The following is a 14,906-nucleotide window of genomic DNA, read 5'->3' as shown; positions in this document are numbered from 1 at the left end:
CAATGCTAAAGAATCCCGGCTTTATGGTTATCATGGCACATTGGCTGCAAAAAGGAAAGTTTCATGGTTGTGTGTGTGCGTCTTTTATGTGGGTCACCCCACCATGTCTAATGGCCCCTTGCTGTGTGCAGCGTCCTGCGCTGAGCTGCTCCCTGCTGTCACACTCACACACACACAAACAAACGCATACACGCAGCGGGGGAGATTTTGGGGTGTCCCTCACCCTAATACCCTCCACAATACACCACCACTGCATCTGTTGCTCCTGTTCTCAAAGTTGAAAGTTGATCAGTGAAGTGCTAGCTTGCCTCTGCTCTCAATCTCTCAATCTTTCAATCTCTCTCCCTTTCTTTTTTTATGATTTTTTGCTCTGTCCTCAACATCTTTTTTCTCTCTACCCTACTCTTATTACTTTTTGATATCACCCCACACCAAAGATAGGGGACCATTTTTTACTATTTTAGTTTGTATTAAGGTTTCCTTTTTTTCCTTCTTAGTTGATGGGATTTTAAGGGTTAGCTGATGACCCATTCTTTGTCTCTTGTCTGGCTTGGCCCTCTGCAGGCCGTCACACAGGTGAGCATCTGCACCACACACTATCACTCGTGTTATGCATACACCTCTTCAGATTCAGGTTTTATAATGGTGGATGATTCTAATATCATTTGGTATATGTGTATAGCTGTGTCAAATACATGGCTGCTGGACAGAAAATTACCTAGTATTAGTATTTTTTTCATGAAATAGCTAGTTAACATGATTCATCAAGAAGCTAACACTAAGCTAACCAATGAGAACATCTTAACACTATGTCTGATAGAAACAGTCGAATCCATTCAGCTTGTATTGCAACGGTATAGTTTTAGTAGTAGTAACATTATTATTGGTATGGTGGAGATAGATTCTGAATATGTTCTGCATGAATGTGTGTTGTTATCCTCCGTAAACGCCTCTATGTGTCTGTCTAGGCAGAAACCAGACAATAGGGAAGAAGAGACCGTCATTAAAATTCTAGCTCTGCAATTTTATTTACAACTAGCATTGTGGAATAGTCTGAGGAGAGGAGAGGAGAGGAGAGGATAGGATAGGATAGGGTGGGAGAGGAGAGGAGAGGAGAGGAGAGGAGAGGTATCAAGTGAGAAAGGAGGAAGGAAAGAAGAGCGAACACTGAGATGCTAGGAATTCAGATTGCTACAGCTACAACATGCCCATCCCCACTGTGCTCCTGAAATACACACATGAACGCACAAGAGCATATCAACAAAACACATGAAGAAGACATACATGCATATACAATCAGAACAGTGAACATTCATACATACTCATAGACATAAACTTGCCGCATATTCAAAAGTAAAGTTGCATGTGCATCCGCTCCAAAACATAACATGCAAATTTACTTTGATGCTTAAAGCATGGACACACACTCGCATACACACACACATAAACACGCACACACACACACAGACACACACACACACACACACACAAACACACACACACACGAACAGACCGATCTCAGCCACAGAGAAGCCAGCTACGTCAGTATATTTTCACACTGCGGTAGTGTCTCTTTGTCTGCCTGTCGGCCAGCCAGCTGTAAGATGGAGGGCGAGAAATATGCTTTTAGCGGACGGCTTCGTAAGGCAGAAGACGAAGCTTTGTCATTTTTGTTTCTAAGAACCATTGTTGTTACATTGATTTTTGTCGTGCAATTCTTTTATTTTGGCATTTGGAGTTGTTTTGTGCTTTTCCGTCAACGATTATTCCGATGTTCCGATTTTTTGCACACAAGTTAGGAGGCTGTATGGGTGTGCGTGTTTGTGTGCATGTCGAACAATGCATTAGTTAGAGTTACTAGCTCTGCACTCTGCCCAGTTATATATGCTTAGTATGTGAGATTTGTGGTGACGCAAACATGCTAACACATACGTGGTGTGTGTTAAAATGCTCGTGTGCATGTTAGTGGGGAAGGGCGACCTTCTGTCCACCTGTCCACAGCATCAGCCGTTGTTTGTGTTTCCACATACACACCTTTACACGCACAGAGCAGGGGTAATTTGTTCCAAATCTGTCCTTGTCAAAAAGGAGAACTGCATGCAATTTGCAGTTGTTATGTAGGAAGCATGTACAGACATCATACGTGTTGAGAAAACACAAGGATATGATTTTAGTCCTGCTGTAATCCATGCAGGACTATTTAATATGTTAAGCTTATGATATAAACTTTTAACATTTGTTTCCTTTTGGCTAATTTTTGACAACTTATAGTTGTCTGTGCCATCACTTGCTGTCCTTTTATTTTTATTTTAAAGCTATCCTCAACTACTTGACCCCCCTTCACCAAACATACAGCAATGTCACACCACTGTTATATGCAAATACAATATGTACTTTCCCCCTTACCCTACTCTAAAACCAGCATGCCAGTGTTAGAGGTTATACATGCCTTTTTACCCTGCACGAGCCCTACAGTCATTTTTTGTACAGTTGACAGTGATGCACAGCTTAAAAAGAAAGCCATTTCAAGGGGAACGCACCGACATGTAACACACAACACACAAAATAAAATCCTGGAAATGCATGGCGAGGCAGAGAAAGACACAGAGCCGTAGAGAGCGATTCAGATGTATAGAAGGCCTCAGTGAGAGAAGGTTTGCCATTGTGTGATAAACATAAACACAGATGCATTTAGGCTTTGATTTCAGGTTGCTTTTCAGTGCTCGCAGTGGGAGCTGTCCTAAAGAAGCAAACCTCACTCACACACAAACACACACACACGCACGCACGCACGCACGCACGCACGCACACACACACACCAAGGACCGGACTGATAGGATTAGAGACTGGTGCTATAGTCGCTCTCTCTTTCTCTTCCTCTCTCACCCCCTCTCTCACGAGTCTGCCAAGCCTTGATTATTCACAAGGTTAGTTCCTGATTGCCTATAGCAGTAGCAGACACAGGTTCATTATCTCTCCACCTCTTTCCCTCTCTCCTCTCACTCTATCTCTGTCCTTTTTACAGTGTAAAAATGCACGATGGTTGAGAGAGAGGGGCTTGACTCGTGCAAAACAAGAAAAATCTACAGGCTCACAAAAGACCCACCATACCACAGTGTGGCTATGTGTCGAATTAGCTTTCATTATTATCATTTTTCATTTTTAACAACGCATGTGTTCCGTGTCAATACAATTTTCAGTTATCTCTATTACTGTATGATATTCCTGTGATATGATAACTGGGGAATGGATTGAGGATGATCTAAATGATTTTATTGTTAAAAAAAATTAAAGCATTTATTTATTCACCCTACTTTAGAAACACATCTATCTATCTATCTGTCTATCTATCTATCTATCTATCTATCTATCTATCTATCTATCTATCTATCACAGTCTTTTTACTTTCTATTTTCAATGGTCTGGGTTGACTTGAGATATACAGTATCAACAGAATATTTTTTTTGTATTTGATGATACTGTCAGCTGTCAATTATATTAATAAAATACAGCAGAAGTGGAGACAAGCAGGATTTGCAGACTACTGATGACACTGTGTACGTGTGGTGAAGGATATCAGTGCTGCTGCAGCAAGCTTCAAAAGGTAGCCGTCGGCCAGCCCTCTGCTGTCACGGAGGAGCCGTTGTTATAAAACCTCCTCCAGTAGCTTCGATTTAATACAGCATACGAGAAATGGTTTTAAAAAATACATCAACTAAAATTAAATAAATGTATGCCTTTCCCTCAAACATTTCCTTGTGAGAATAATAATCTTGATATTTTGCTGCAGATATCCTGACAATGACCAAAGCTTTATTTATCTGCCCCACATTTGTTGTCAGGATATCGAAGGAGTGTTAGTTTTTCCTTCTGTCTGTGGGACAATGTCCCCTTTCGGAGAAGATTGTGAGTGTAGTGTTGACACATGTTAGTACTGGCTGATTAGTCGACACATAAAGGAACATGCAGCTCCTCCATCACCATTCAGCCATTTTGTCTCCCTGTCTGTCACACTGGTGGAGTGGATGTATGTGTGTGTGTGAGTCTTTTGTTAAGGTAATGCAGAGGAGAGAGGAAAGAGCGAGGGAGAAGACACCGTGAAAAATTACACAGACCACAGCCAGGTCCCGATGACCCAGGGATGCTGTTTTTCCTTTAATGTCTGCACGTCAAAATCCTGCGATTTCAGTCATTTTTACCCCAAAAGTCATGATTTTTATAACAGTGGGGGAACACCTGAAATAGAATGTTTTTAATGATAAATTGGTGGGATCATGTAGCTGGGTCTGTTGTGTATTGTGTCTTAAGTGGATTAACAGAGCGGTCAGTGAGACAGAGAGCCAAAGTGGCAACCATGGCTGTTGTTTACAAGCTTGTGTCGCCTCTGTCGCTTCAGATTTTCATCCGATACTGATTTGTTTTCTTCGGCTTTCCTTGCTATAGAAGGGTGGAGTTGTGCAAAATCGTTGTGTAATCTTTTTGATAAAAGCATGAAAGTTGGAACAGTCATATCTCACATGTTTACATTTATGCATTTAAAACTTCCTCAATATTGCTGCATGTGGTCAGGAGGGATTCAATAGATTTTATTATAATAAAATTTTATTTTAGCATTTTATAAAAAAAAAATACAAATTAATTTTTCTAAATTCTGGATATTTGAATATGGGCACTAAATACTATGAAACCTGTAAAATAAAAACAACTGTAAGCTCCATTTCCTTTCTACAGAACACTGCATATATTTTAAGATACATTTATTATTGTCCATTATGTTAAGTGTCACAATGTAATCTGACTTTGCAGTAGTTGTTTTGTTTTATTTTAGATAACTGCAAACCATTAACATGAAGCTTCACAGCTTCTATTAAATAACCACATTTCCAGTAATGTACAGTATTCCTGTCATTTTATTATATTATCTATTATATGATGATGAGGTATGTGAAAACATAACAGATATTAGTCATCTTATAAAACATTCAAGGTTATCCAACACAGAAACACGTTATATCTTTGAAATGAACTCTGTGAGAACAACAGCTGATTCATATCAACGTAGTTTAATGCCAAGTTAAATCAAATTAAATGTTATGGAATTACTTATTTCTGTTCAAATAAATACATAATTTACTTTTTCAAATATAATGATAATGTTGTATTATGTTATATATTGTAAATACTTCTTTAGACTTATTTAGTCAATGCACCAAAATGTTCTAGATAATTGATGATCAACATTAATATATTGTTTTAAGCTCAAAATGTAAACAATGGAGTTTAGGATCTCAATGTATCAAAGCATGTACAAAATCTCCAACAAACATAATGTGCCTATGAATCTTGTTGCAGTATTTAACAACTATTTTAGCTTCAACCAAATAAATCTTTAAAATGGGTGGATTTATTATTACTATTATTATTATTATTGTTGTTGTTGTTGATGTTGTATTCGTATATTTTATATTATTATTGTTGTTATTGTTATAACTACTACTATAATTATTATTATTGCAAAGATATGTTAGAGATAGATTAGTGAAGTTAATTAGGACACTTGTTTTTACATTTCTTGCAAAAAATACAAACTGATAGATTATATCTAATAAGCAGACTTTACGTATTTGAACAGCATAGCTCCCCCTCTGGCTTTCAGGTGGTTTGACATCTTAACACACCTTATCTGATGGATCATGTTTGTGTGCAAAGTCAAATAAGTGTTGTGACAGTAAAGTGTGAGGTTTTGCACTTTTTTTTTTTCAATTTGGGTTCTGCTCTGAGATGGTTTATTCGAAAGTTATAATGTAAAAAAGTGTTGTGTCAGCTGCATTGCTTATAATCAGGTAACATAAAGCATGCAATAGTGTTGAACTTTTGCTCTTTTTTGCTCTGTCCTGATGTCAATTGTGTTCTTCACGCATCATTGCTTAGTTCAACCATCAAGCAGTCACCTGAAACAAACAGCTTGTAATCAAATAGCTTGTGTTGCTCTATGTCTGTGTCGGTTGCGTTTATGTGTGTGTGCTGGATCACATCGGTGTACGGCTGAAGGTATTAGTAGCTAGAAAGCCATATGTTGACGAGGCTTGTGATTAAATAATACATATATTCTTAGGCTTTTGATCAGACTGTTCGAAGAGATGAAAATCATTTTAAGTGAAGCTTCCTTCATATTTATCATCATGCTGCATATTTCTTATCTCTCAAGATAACAAATGCTCACATCTTTCAGATTTATTATCATGCTGCGTATTTCTTATCTCAACAGGTAATATATACCTCTATGCTTATACACTTAACCTTGCCTTCAACAGACCAAAATGATAAGATTTCTGTAGTTGCTTAAGTACTGTGAATCAGCTGATGCTGTGATTCACCTTCAAGGCCTTGAAATCAATTCAAGACCAAGAGTGTGTTTTATTCTTATTATTTCTCACATGTTTCTCCTCTTATTTTCTTCTGAAAAAGATTTCAATAGTCACAAGCTGCTCAAGGTTGCCTGTTACTATGTATGATCGTGTATTCTATATTGAGGTGATGTGTGTGTTAAGTTGTCCAGGTGTATTTGTGTATTTAGTTTTAGTGTACTTGCTGGAGAAAATATGTAGTTGATCTGTTCGTTCTTTTACAAAATAATTTGATGTGAGATGAATTTCAGTAGTTATGTACCACAATTAAATTTTGTGTTGAGGCTCTGTAGATTTTGGAATGAATTCAGTTGTATGGTGCTTGCTTAAACAACAGTAAGACAGAAGATAAATAGCATCCACCACTTCACTGGTGTCTGGTGGCTGTCTTGCTTTCTTTTTTCAACAGAAATATAAACACCACCTGCTTTTGTTTGTTTTGGAGTAGCACTGACTGAGTTGTAGATACAGAGCTTAGTGTGAAGGTGTAGAAGTCTATTAAAGCAGGATTATTAGCATGTTAAGCCACATTATCGTTTAACATTTAAAAGGAGCATCTCCTCATCATTGAAAGCATCAATTCAGTCCTGTTCGCTCTGATTGTGGCCTGTGCTATGAGCTGCTATTCAAGGCCAACGGTCTATGTAAACAGAGAATTGTCATCCTGATGGTGTGTGTGTGTGTGTTTGTGTGTGTGCCACAGCCTTTTAATCTGACATTTAACATCCACAATACTCCCTCTCTGTTGTCTATTTTTCTCTCTTTCTTTTTCTGTCTATGTCAAGATTCTCCGAATCATGAACACACACACACACACACGCACGCACACACAGAACTAGGCAGAGCTACAGAGGATCAGTCATGCTAGAGGTCGTCTATGGGCCAACCTGACATTGTTGTCTATAAGCTGCTTTGGAGCAAAAGGAGAAGTTTAAAGGACAATTCCAAATAATTTGAACAAGAAGAGGATTTCTCACTCCACATATAGCTTGGTGGAGCAGGCTTTGTGCGGGAGGGGGAGGGCGTCGATTTATTCTCGGTCCAGTCATTTCCACACGTGAATAGAAAGTGCAATTGATTTGCTAATGATAGAGTATTCACTCTTAATAAGATGGATATAACAACCTTGTCCTTCCCAGTATTGGAATGTTTGGAAGAAAATTGGCTTCCTAAATTGATTAAGCTGAAGGTGAAGTGGAGGCAGCCGTGCAGGATGTTGTTTTGTGCTGCGGAAAGATGATTTCAGATAAATGTGATACAGCTGCTTATGTCGCTGTTATTGCTTGAAATTGTTTGGGCTAACCAAATTATAATTATTGAATGGGTGGAAATGTATGCTCAGTCGTGATTTATTAGATTAATTTGAATGTAATCAGTGCTCTCAGGGAGTGCTCTCCCCAGCTCAGGAAGGATGCCAGGCTCAGGCAGCCAATGTTAGTGTCATCTTTTCATGTGCAGACTTTAACGTGATTTAGTTTTACAATTTAAATCATGTTGTAGCGCTAGTTATTCCACTAATTTTATTTTAGCATTCATAATTATCAAATTCCTTTAAACTTTTTATTGGAAAAAAGTGTTTGGTTGTATTTTATGAGATCCTTTTTTTTTATCAGTTAATATCCTTCTTTTATTAATGAAAAGTAATCCACTTGATTTATTAAACTGGTTTGATAATATTAATCAGTAATTGTTTTATTTAACACAATCAACAGTTAATCATGAAGGTTTATTTCTCACATTTGATCTTTTATTTCCCCCTTTCCGTATATCATACACTGGCTATAATATACAGCACTGGCTGGCGTCATTTTAGCTTTGCATGATTTAAGTTTTTTCTAGTACATCTATCTAAAATAAACTACATCGGCTATATCATGACTTAAAATCAATGTAGAGCTATATCTAAAAGTGCACTTCCCCTGCTATTTCCCATCAAACTCCCATTCACACCCTTGTGTGGTTTGTTGAAATTATTTCTGAGTTCATAATGACAATAATAATGACAGTCATTAGAACATGCTGTGTATGTGACACGAATGGCATATAAATCCAGATGTGACTGGCTCTAATGAGCAGCTGTTGACGATAATCCAGCTGATAAATGACTTTTAGAGGCTCTAAACCCCTCGACTGCAGCATCTCTCCATGCGGAGTTTAATTTGAACATGACATCATGAGATGTAATGAAATATCAGGGAGCAGTGTTATTGCACCAGCCACATAGTGTCATGTTGATGGAAACCCAGGGTATGGCCTCCCTCTGTCTCTCCCTCTATCTGTCCTGTTAAATAAAACAGAGACATGCTGTTTAAATTGTCTTAAAAATAAAGTGCTCCAAACAATAAGCTGCAGATATCTGTGAACACACCCTGTGGCCTTCACTGACCGTAGGCTTGCTGTGCTAGTCACCATGTCGTTACTTTGCAGTGAAGGTGTGATGGATACATAGCAAGAAATCTCAGCGTGATTTCTCTAGTAGATCTCAGTGCTAGTACATCACACAGCTGTATTGTGTAACTGCGAATAGCTGTCATCGGGTTTCAGCTGTTTCTGACTCTCAGACCCTCAATTTCCTCCAGCAAAAATCGGTATGAGTGTTGCCTCTCTGTCTGCGCAGGATAGATGCGGGATGGAGGACTTTTTACCATGGCAACCACTAATGCAGTATAGATGCAGGGACTGAGCCTTGGCTACCACTGTAATAATACAGGATTCATAGAAGGCAGGTGAAATGTCATCCGGGCTGTTGTTTTAAATGAGCAGGGAGTGCTTTTGATGTCTAGTGTGGTCAACACTAAATCCCACTTGGCTCTGCTGTGGAAATTAGGTTTCTGTATTAGTTCAGCACCACAGCATCCTTTCTATTCATTTTCCCGTCAGCAGTTTGGAAATGACAAAGGACTCTCTCTCCTCAATATGGCTTCCCATATTGCATTATAGCACCACTATATAGCACCACTCTGCCAATACTGTCAAGTGTCTCCTTCACATTGTTTCCTATATCGGCTTATACTGGCCAATCCTCGTAATCCCACTGTAGCCTGAGTCAAACATCTGGTCCCTGCAGTGTCCTTTCACCTTCTTCTAGGATGTCATTTCTGTATCCTCCTCTTCACACACTGGATTACAACTTTGAAAAGTGACACCTAACAGGTTAGCACTTCGTTTTGATTGAAGTTATGTTGTGGCTAATGATCTTGTCGTGTTTTTGCTGTCAAAAAAAGAGAAAGAAGTGGCGAATAAGGTAATGTTTAGATGATGCAATGTTTGCATGTTGTGTGTAAAACACACTTTCAGTGAACAGAGACACGTAGCAAACGATATAAATTAGACCATTTATGTTCTATTTTATATTTTATATAGAATACACTCTGACTTATGTGTCTCATTGTCCACGTTTAAATTGGTGAAATAATATATTCATAAAAAACACGCATGTATTACCTTGAGAAATAAATAGAGTATATGTTAAACTCGTGTCACAGCTTCAGACATCTCCAGCTGTACAGTTTCTTTAAAAGAAATTATGTATGCCATAAGTCACAACCCTCTACAGGAGAGTGTCAGTCCAAAACAAACATTCCTTCCATGTTGCAGCTTCCTTGTCCTGCGCTACTGTCGCTGTGTGTGTGTGTCTGTGTGTGTGTGTGTCCTTGTGTGTGTGTGTGTGGGGGGGGGGTGTTTGTTTTGTCTGCCCCTATCTATAGCTGTGTCCTGCCCCTTTCTTTCACAGTTAAAGAAAGGAGCCACACCCCTCAGGCCCTGGCCCAGTGTATGTGTGTGTGCGGTGTTTCGCTCTCTTGGGATCTTAGGATTCTTACTCCGTCTCTGTTCCTCACTAATACACAGCATCGAACACATATGCTTACGCATGAAATCAAGAAAGAAAGTTCTAAGAAAGCTATATGCATCACATAAAGGTACGCAGGCTTACACATGTATATATGTGTATTTGTATCAAAAATACCCACATTTGAGCACGCACGCTACTGTATATCCTTTACTGCTCTTTCTACAAACAGCATACACACATCCATACAGCAAGGAAACACGTTCACACTAAGTTGTACACACACGCAGATGTAAACAGCTTGAATGTGACCTGTGCTTCCCCTCGTGAATATTAACCCCCAGGGAGACCAAAACCTTCCCGTTTTTTTCAAGTGTTTGTGTGCTATTTGTGTTATTCTGGGCTCTGTGTTATCGTGGGGTCGTCCTCGGTTTAGCAGGAGCCACATACACACACATGTAGTTTCCTTACAATCGTGCATTAAGCCGGATGAGTGAACAAGTGGGGATAATTACTGGGTCTGCACAGGTGTGTGTGTGTGGTGCAAATAAAAATGTATGCAATCCCTTACATTGCGTTGGTCTGTATTATAATTTTTTTTATCTGCTCTTATTTATTCAGTCAATAATCAGACTAGCTCCATGGAGTAATGATAAAGGTGTATAACACTAGAGAGCAGCCAAATATTCCCAGCAAAGATGCAAAATAATTCAGTCTTTATGGAAAACCCATCTAGAAATCAATCTTAACATGTCTAGTCTGCATTTGAGACATTTCTCTGTCAACTTGTAATAAATATTAAGTATATTCCATCAATCATGTGCTTTTAATAAAGGCAAGCTTTTTATGTACCACATTTGTTTACATGCACATAAATCTTTCATCACCGTTACATTATGCTGTCTCTAAAATATGCTGTCTTGATGTCCGTACCAATCTACATTTATCAATAAATTGCAGGTGTAAATGCTCATCCAGCGAGCTCCTCGCGCTGCCACGATGGAAAATGAAACGGCCTCTCCAGCTGGAAGAACAAGTGCTGTGTGGGCTCCCTGAAGTGGTGCAACATTGGGTCATTGGAGAGCCACAGCATGTTTGGGAACAGAACAGTCTGTGTTATTTCAGCACAGCCTGTTGGATGAAGGGCCATTTCACAGGCATTATGGATTAATCTTTGGCAGGATCTCTCCAGGATCAAACAAAACTGGATGTTTAACCTCATGTGTCCTAGAGCCGAGAGATCTCTTGTGATAAACCCGGATAGAGAGGATTGAATGTGACCCATATTGGGTTAAGCATCACATACGAAATATATTTAAACTGACTCCTGAATAAAACGATGAATATATAGTTAGTATTCACATCCTTCTGCAGGTGAGTTTAATCTAACCTTGAAACAATTATTAAACTAAACAATCTGCTTTATAATCTTTGTCCTAGATAAAGTCATTTTGAATATACAGTAGTTTTGATGTCAAACTACCATTTCACAATCAAAAAAAAGGAAACTATTTTGAACTTTTGAGCGAGCCATGCAAACATCTGAATCTGTTCCTGTTGAGGTAAAAAAAAAAAAAAAAGAAAGAAAGAAAGAAAACATTTTTGTTTTGTATTTTATTTATTTCTCCACCTTGCTGTTTTTATTAGCAACACAGCTTAAACCTTCAATCTCTTCCCTCACATATTATAAACTATGTGTTATATTTGGTTGAGTGTACAAATATCACGAAGTTCTGTTTGACAGGAGCAGTGATTGACAGGTCTAAATTTAACAGACATGGTCTATTTTCACATGCTGAAGGAATTGTAGTATTGGCCTAGAGATGAGGATATAATAGATTCGATGCAAAACGATAAAATGCACACTGTCAACGGAAATACATGCATGTGATCTGTTTTTTTTTGTGTTAACAGACACAGGCATACAAAGTGGAACAACTTACAAAGATACGCTGAATGCAGAGGCAGTGTGCTTGATGCAGAGTGGGTTGAATCAGAGATTAGACTTCAGTGGGATTTTCACAAACTGTAAATCAGATTTTTAACCCTGTGTTCTTAATCTAGACCCAGTGGTCACAGGAGGATATATGCTGACAATATGCTTCTGATTCAAATTGTATTGTAACTAAAGCCTTAACTGTCTACCTGCAGTGTTGCACCATCTCTTGAAATACTTTCAATCCTCAAGTGTGTGCGTTTAAAGATGTTTTATTGCTTTATTTATTCATTGGGCTTTTAGTGTAAGTACAGGCATTGTGTGACACAAATAACATACAGTTTTGATTAATGATTATAACTGTCGAAGAGACATTTACATTTTGAAAGGTTTGTAAACAGTGATTTATGATGGGATAACAGAGTATACAATATAAATGCACTGGGACAGACTGTATGACGTTATCTCTTCACCTCTCATATATGCTTTTCTGATTTTTGTGTTGTAAATGCAAGGTGGGACCCAATCCACTTGATTTATTTATATTCATTATAATAACCACAAATGTAACAGCTGCATTTTGAAAATGTTTTTTGGAAGTGTTATATTCATAGAATGACTTTGATTAGTGTTAGCTCTATTTCACAAATAGAAAGGTAGGTATACCGTGTTATCTAAAGAAACTGTACATGTGTTTTACAGGAGAGTGCATCTGTGAGCAGGTGAAATGCTTTAAGGATGACCAGCTAACACCAGTGTGATTATGTCAGGAACGACATGTACCTGCCTCTCTGTTCAGAGATACTGTTTTCATTATGTTTTGATTCATTTTATCCTTAACTTTTTTTCAACATCAGGACCCACAACCACAGTCTGTAGTTTTATATTAAAAATACATATTGGAGTTGTTGGAGGCTGAGAGCTCTGCTCAAGGACAATTAAGCGAGAGGACATGTCTTAATCAACTCTCTTAAGCAATATTTGAAATGCAAACCATCAAACCTCACCGTGAAACTAGCTTCGCACTGATAAGTGTTTTGGAATATAATCAAAATACCTGCAACTCAGAATGTCGTGTCATCCTGTTGAAATGTTGTTTCAGTCCTCTAAGTCACTTACTGTGCCATGATTTCGTACCTGTTTGCTCATATCAACATGCTCCTGTGAAATCACGTGACTACATGAACTACGCCATCTGATTTCACAAATCACGGCTCTATATTAAACTGACTGACAGCAGTAATTCTCACTGTCAAAATGAAATCAATCATCTTCAGTTACCGTAATTTTCCATGTTGCAATCTGATGACGCAGGGTGGACTCATGTGCTCAAATATTGTGTATAGAGGCTGTGTTGGTATAATTCCCGTATATCCCATCCAGGGAATGCTGCATTGACTGTTTTGAATTAGACTTTGGCTTTCGGTAACCTATTCCACCCACATACTGTAAATAACGGCAAATGAAATAGCCTGTAGGCAGATGACAAGCAAGGATTTTACCTTTGTTTGCCCATGACATTGTTAGATGTGGAATTAAGGGACAGTGTGAAGGTGGCACGTTACCTGATCTCCACTTTTTACAACACTAAGATTAAGGGCCCAAATACTGACTAAAGGACTTGTAATGCATATTTAAATTTCCTACGTGGCCTCTCCGCTAACTTACTTTTTATTTAGCCAAATAGAAAGTCATCTGAAAATTAACAGCTAAAACTGTGTGATCTGAGAATAAAGGGGAGATCACACTGTTCACTTGAAGGGCCTTGGCTATGCCTACAGATCACTAATAATTTTAATGACTGAATCTGCTTTCTGATGGAGTCAGGAAACATAATTAATCTAATTCTACAATATTTTGAAGAAATAATCCTTTTAGCAATGCATGTATTGTTTGATCAATTAAGTCTATAATACAACTGCCTGATTGAACTGACTGATTTTCTCCAACTCAAATTATGAAAACAATAGTAATGAGTCCCTTCATTAAAATGTTATCCTAATATGTGAGATTTGATTGAATTCACAGACCCAGCTTTGTCTATATTGGTGATCAGCAGCTCTCCAGGGATCACTTACTCACATGTATCACTTAATTCAGTGTTTTGAACACAAGCAAGCAAGGTGCTCCAACCTGCTGAGTGACTATGGCTCTATTACATGTCAGTAACAGTTTTGTTATGCAAGCTCATAGCTAGCGAACTGCATGCTGAACTTGAATATGTAGGCTGCAATAACAGTAAGAATACATCCGATGTCTATTGATTGCAAGTGCAATAATAAAAACATCTACGTTGTTGATGAGCTTTTGTGTGTGTCGTCTTCATTATTGTGTTGTTTTCCATCATGAGTTGACCTTTGGCTTCACCTAGATTTTTTGAGAAGCAAACAAATGTAGATCCATGGAAGATCATGAAAAACAACTTGTCTCTGATTACTTTTCATTACTTTGTTTATAACTGATTTTGTGGATTACCATAGCATGTTTTTTTTTATTCTGTGACGTTATTTGTTTCTCTATCACGGTAGGGGGGCTGCTGGTGTTAGGAACGATACTGTTAACATTGAAACTGCCTCACCATGGACAGAATAGGTGGGGGAAATTATCCGTGTTTTTTTTTCAGTCCAGGAGGTTTAACTTGGGGAAAGGAATCGGATTTCCCTTTTCTAGTCCGCCGGAACTTCTTTCAATTGTGTATTCATACTCATGCTGTAGACACTGATTCTGGCTGACTTTTCTTTACCTAATCGACTAAAACTCACAACAAAGGCGT

At 38.2% G+C, this 14,906-nt stretch overlaps 1 long non-coding RNA gene across 1 annotated transcript; it reads left to right on the top strand.

The window, feature by feature from the left end:
* The first annotated feature begins 224 nt into the window (after positions 1 to 224).
* LOC115566628 (uncharacterized) lies at positions 225 to 14,437 on the top strand. Its single transcript, XR_003981058.1, has 2 exons — positions 225 to 576; positions 11,158 to 14,437. It is a non-coding gene; the product is annotated as an uncharacterized LOC115566628 (long non-coding RNA).
* Positions 14,438 to 14,906: the final 469 nt, after the last annotated feature.

The sequence above is a fragment of the Sparus aurata genome, chromosome 17 (genome assembly GCF_900880675.1).
Source record: "Sparus aurata chromosome 17, fSpaAur1.1, whole genome shotgun sequence".
In the NCBI taxonomy this organism is placed as follows: domain Eukaryota; kingdom Metazoa; phylum Chordata; class Actinopteri; order Spariformes; family Sparidae; genus Sparus; species Sparus aurata.
This window is presented reverse-complemented; position numbering and strand designations above follow the sequence as displayed.